General features: G+C 42.8%; 1 protein-coding gene across 1 annotated transcript in view; it reads left to right on the top strand.

Annotated features, from left to right (window-relative positions):
• LOC144936455 (mitochondrial glutamate carrier 1-like) overlaps positions 1 to 5,137 on the top strand; it is a 148,257-nt gene extending 143,120 nt beyond the window's left edge. Inside the window, exon 11 of the transcript XR_013637431.1 lies at positions 5,114 to 5,137. The gene's annotated coding sequence lies outside the window, so the exon portion shown is untranslated. The remainder of the gene's footprint in view (positions 1 to 5,113) is intronic.
• Positions 5,138 to 6,000: the final 863 nt, after the last annotated feature.

The raw sequence follows: 6,000 nt of genomic DNA on the forward strand, positions 1-6,000 counted from the left end.
TTCTTAAACCTCTATTGATGCAAACAATAAAGCATATTTCGATTTAAAGCTTTCGTGACTGCAGGGATTCATCTTCTTGGTTCTTTCGGTAAAGTCACGTACAATGGAAATAATAAAATAATAAAATATAAAACATAATAAAATAATTCTCACGACGTTTCGGCCACAATGCAAGCAGCCGTCCTCAGGTGAAGAACAGGTCTGTCGAGAAGACAGAGTCTGACTGAAACAACCCCAGGCTTGGAGCGTCTATTAAAGCTGGGTTGGAGGTGGAAGAGCGCCGTGACAAAAGAATTTGCATATCAAGAGGAATTTAGCATATTTATGGAAAATGCAGATATGGGATTAGTACTACTTGTGAAATGCGTAGGAGGTGGGCGGGGGGTTTAAAGTCATATTATGCCCGTGCATTATTTAGGATTAGTAGTTTAGGACTCGTACTCTCGTTGTCTTTCTCGTCTCGTTCATTCACGAGTAGAGTTCACACCTCCTCATCATCGCTCCGTGTCTCTCCGTTCGCTCCGATGCACAACTCGCCATTAACAACACTCCATGTCTCCCCGTTTCTACCATACACTGTATCCTCTCTATCCACTACTACCGTACACTGTGTTCTCTCTATCCACTGCTACCGTACACTGCGTTCTCTCTATCCACTGCTACCGTACACTGCGTTCTCTCTATCCACTGCTACCGTACACTGCGTTCTCTCTATCCACTGCTACCGTACACTGCGTTCTCTCTATCCACTGCTACTGTACACTGCGTTCTCTCTATCCTTATCGTACCTATCCCTGCTCACTGCTGCTCCGTCTCTCTCCCGGGCACCAACCGCTCCAGCTCCAATCCTAACCAAGACTCCTGTCTCTCCGTTACGCTGTGCCCTATATCCCCGCACCAATTAGTCCCAATCAATTACTCCATCCCCCACTTTGCTACTCGCCCCCAGGCTCCCAGCTTCACGTGACCATGTTATTGCCGCCAGGCTGGCGTCGGTCATTAACCACTCACCCTCCTGACCAATCACCGGCCTGCGTCCTCAGTCACCCCTAACACCTGTCGTGTCTCTTAACGAACCCCCCCCCCCTTAATGCCACGACAACAACAACCGTGTCCTCAGATGCTCCCACTGTACTCTGCTCGCTTGCCTAGCAACAGAACGCGTGGAGTGTGATTTCAAGTCCTACAGTAGCATCAAAGGGAGGGGATAGGGGTTGCATTAATAAAGGGAAGGAATGTTAAATAGTATGTAGCTGCAGTAACTAAACCACCACGTAAACAACTAAAGTATAAACTACATAGTATCATCAGTATACTAAATATACTCTCCAATAAGCTGAGCTACTAACAGTAAGTAATACATTACAATTCTATGTCGCAAAAAATATTATATGCTTCCAGCTAAACTTTATTCTCTTACATCACACGGGTCTACCCCGTACTATATACTGCCATAGACAAACCCAACATTAAATTATATACTGTATTACTATACACCACCCTATATCTTAGAATAATACATAGTGTAATATTACACTATGTATTATTCTATCCACCCTACTGTATATCACACTGCTGTATATTCACTATACAATTACGATACTATATATTACTTTATACATTGTATTAAACATTACAATTTTATACTATTTATTATTATACAATCCGCTATATTGACCGTCGCGTGAAAGATACTAAGAGGAAGCAATGGAATATGTCAATGGGAGAGTGGTGGTAGGAGACTTGCAGCGGAGCAAAGAATCCATTCCCGGCGGAGAATACAAGATATATATTCAATGCCAGTGAGTGGACTGCGGTCTGTAAGTCACCATAAACGTGAACACAATCAGTTAAGATCCGAAATGGTTTATTACGTCCTTCCAACGATTGCTGAGCCAGAATCAATCTTCTCGGTTGAAATTGTCTCTGTGTTTGTATATGTGGATCGCCTCATGAACGAATCTCTCATGGTAGCCAGATGGCTTGCAGAGAATCTCTGTCTTGGAGAAGTCAATATCATGTGAGCTCACTGAATTGTAACAGTGATCTGCCACTGCTGAGGTGTTTGTCCTACCGTGTTTCAAGTCTGCTTTATGTTCACGGATGCGGTCCGAGACATGTCGTTTGGTTTCTCCAATGTAACTGCTACCACAGAGGCAACTTAGTTTGTAGACGCCAGGGTACTGTATGTCTGGAACCACATCTTTTACAGACGGGACCAGATCACGGATTCTATGTACTGTGTTGAATCGGACCTGGATCTTGTGTTTTATCAGGATTTTGGAGATCTTTTTTGTGACCCCAGCAATGTAGGGTAAGGTGATGGTTTTGAAAGGCTCCTCAACAGGATCATTCTTGATGGTTGGAGTGATGGCTTTGCGGATTGTGTAGTCAGAGTAATCATTAGCCTTAAGAGCTTGGCGTACGTGTTTGAGTTCACTGGCAATGTGTTCCCGGTCGGAGATGCATTAGGCTCTATGGTATAGACTATAGAGTCTTGATGAGGGAATTCTTCTGGGATGGATGGTGGTGGGAATCCGGTTTTAGGTAAGCATCCGTATGGGTGGCTTTCCTGTAGACAGAGTGGCTCATTGAACCATCAGGTCTCCTTTTAATTAGGACATCCAAAAAGGGTAGCTTGCCATCTTTTTCGACTTCCATGGTGAATCTGATGGCTGGGTGTATGGAATTGATGTGGTTGAGGAATTGGTCTAGAGCAGGCCGGCCATGTGGCCAGATGACAAAAAGTATCATCTACGTACCTCTTTCATAAGGTCGGGCGTAGAGTGGCAGTCTGGATGGCGTCAGTCTCAAATTTCTCCATGAAAACGTTGGCTACAACTGGAGATAGGGGGGAGCCCATTGGGGTGCCCTCAGTTTGTTTATAGAAAGTTCCATTCCAGGTGAAGTATGTATTGGTTAAGCAGTGTCTCACCAGGGGGGTACCCCAGCGTTCAGTCCTTGATGAACCAAGTCTTCAATGATTGGGATGGTGTCAGGTACAGGATCTTTGGTGAATACGGAAACCACGTAAAAACTGACAAGCAGGTCGTCTGGGGACAGGGAAATTCCCTTGATTGTCGATACCAGGTCAGTAGAGTTTAGTACCGCAGAGGTGTTTTTTTCAGTGAAAGGCCGCAGGATTTCAGACAAAAAACGAGCCAGTTTGTAGGTGGGGGAGTTGATAGTAGAGACAATGGGACGAAGAGGTGTATCTTCTTTATGTATCCTTGGCAAGCCATATCATCTTGGTGGCCTGGCTGCAGAAGGTTTCAACGAGAACTGTTTGGTTTGATCAATTAATGCGGTTGAATCAGAAATGATTTTGTTGGTTTTAATGACGAGGCTGTTGGTGGGGTCTCTTTTTATTTTTGTATAGCTGCCATCGTTGAGTAGTTCTTGAATTTTGTTGTTGTATTCTATTTTGTCCATGATGACAGTGGCATTGCCTTTGTCGGCTGAGAGGATGACAATGTCATCCCTCTTTTTTAATTGAGCCTAGTTCAAAACGCTCATCTTTGCTGATGTTACTAGCTGGCATCTTAGCGTTTTTGAGGGTTGCAGCGATTTCAGATATTGCTACGTCTTCAGCGATGTGACTCAGGCCCTTGAGAGCCACATCTACTCGGGCAATGATATCACATCTACTCGGGCAATGATATCATTAAAAATGATAATATGACTTTAACCCCCCCGCCCACCTCCTACGCATTTCACAAGTAGTACTAATCTCATATCTGCATTTCCCATAAATATGCTAAATTCCTCTTGATATGCTAATTATTTTGTCATGGCGCTCTTCCACCTACAACCCAGCTTTAATATACGCTCCAAGCCTGGGGTTGTTTCAGTCAGACTCTGTCTTCTCGACAGACCAGTACTTCACCTGAGGACGGCTGCTTGGGTTGTGGCCGAAACGTCGTGAGAATTGTTTTATTATGGTTTATTTTTATTATTTTATTATTTCCATTCTACGTGACTTTACCGAAAGAACCAAGAAGAAAAAAATAAAAAATATGATTCAATATCTTTTCGGCTGCTTATCACTTACATAGACGTCGATAAAACCCATTTCCAAGAAAGCAGAGTGGTGCAGCGGAAGCGTGCTGTGCCCATAACCCAGAGGTCGATGGATCGAAACCATCCTCTGCTAGCACGTTTTTTTCATCACTTTTAGCTCGGTTTGAGTTATTACAGATTTACAGGTTAAGTTTGCTGTGGCTTTGCATAGACATTTATTTAAAAGTGCAATGGCATTTGTCGCGATAAACACACAAAATAACCCGGCGTGGGATGAGATCCAGTGGTAAAGCGCACGTTTAGCATGTGAGAAGTATTGAGATTGATACCCGCATTCTCCAAAGCACAAATGGGTAATACGTGCCTTTTTTATTAGCATGTAGAAATAGAGGCAACAAGTCAACTTATCGAATGTTTAAAAAGTTAACAATATATTCACAAGGTCAATCAAAAGATTGCAAATGAATTTCTTAATCCTTGATTGATGCAAACAATAAAAAATATGATTCAATATCTTTTTGGCTGCTTATCAATTTCGTAGACGTCGATAATACCCTTTGCCATGAAAGCAGAGTGGCGCAGTGGAAGCGTGCTCGGCCCATAACCCAGAGGTCGATGGATCGAAACCATCCTCTGCTTAATGTTTTTATCATCACTCTTAGCTCGGTTTTAGTTATAGCAGATTTACAGGTTAAGTTTGCTGTGGCTTAGCATAGACATTTATTTAAAAGTGCAATGGCATTTGTCGCGATAAACACACAAAATAACCCGGCGTGAGATGAGATCCAGTGGTAAAGGGCACGTTAAGCATGTGAGAAGTAGTGAGATTGATACCCGCATTCTCCAAAGCACAAATGGGTAATACGTGCCTTTTTTATTAGCATGTAGAAATAGAGGCAACAAGTCAACTTATCGAATGCTTAAAAAGTTAACAATATATTTACAAGGTCAATCAAAAGATTACAAATGAATTTCTTAACCCTCGATTGATGCAAACAATAAAAAATATGATTCAATATCTTTTCAGCTGCTTATCGGTTACATAGACGTCGATGAATCCCAAACTCTTTGGTTCTTTGGTAAAGTCACGCAGGTATAAAATAAAATAAATTAAATCATGACTTTTCGGGCACAACACAAGCATTCGACATCAGGTGGGACATCCACAGCAAGAAACAATTGCTGAAGTGGGCAAAAATTTACCCCGTAAAAACAAAGTTTTTCACTATAAATCCTTTATATGCGTGGCGGCTAGAGTCCTCTCGTCCTCTGGCTTGAGATGGCTGCCACCTATGGGTCAGATGATTGCCTGCCACCATTAAGCAATTGGTAATTAAATAGAATTTATTTTTTCCTAAAAAGTGTCAAATTTCGGAAAAAAAATTTGAAGAAAATAAATTGTCACGCACAACGAGTCTGTGTGCAAAATGTCAGCTCGATTGGATCACGGGAAGTGGGTTAAAAACGACCGAAAGATTTGCACGGTCGTAAGCGCGCAAGCAAGCAAGCAAGAAAGCAAGCAAGCAAGTGAACTTAATATAAATGATTTAAAAAGGGCTGATGGAACAAGAGGCAATATAGGTAATAGAGGGGGAGGAGCCAGGGAGGAGAGATAGAGAGGGGGGTGTGGGGTCGGGGGAGTTGAGTGCTGCCAAGTGGAGTGCTGCTAGCAGGGATAAAAGGGCGAGCATGAAAGCAGAGTGGCGCAGCGGAAGCGTGCTGGGCCCATAACCCAGAGGTCGATGGATCGAAACCATCCTCTGCTAACACGTTTTTTTCATCACTCTTAGCTCGGTTTTAGTAATAGCAGATTTACAGGTTAAGTTTGCTGTGGCTTAGCATAGACATTTATTAAAAATTGCTATGGCATTTGTCGCGATAAACACACAAAATAACCCGACGTGCGATGAGATCCAGTGGTAAAGCGCACGTTTAGTATGTGAGAAGTAGTGAGATTGATACCCGCATTCTCCAAAGCAC

This window comes from Lampetra fluviatilis, chromosome 16, assembly GCF_964198595.1.
Source record: "Lampetra fluviatilis chromosome 16, kcLamFluv1.1, whole genome shotgun sequence".
Taxonomy (NCBI): domain Eukaryota; kingdom Metazoa; phylum Chordata; class Hyperoartia; order Petromyzontiformes; family Petromyzontidae; genus Lampetra; species Lampetra fluviatilis.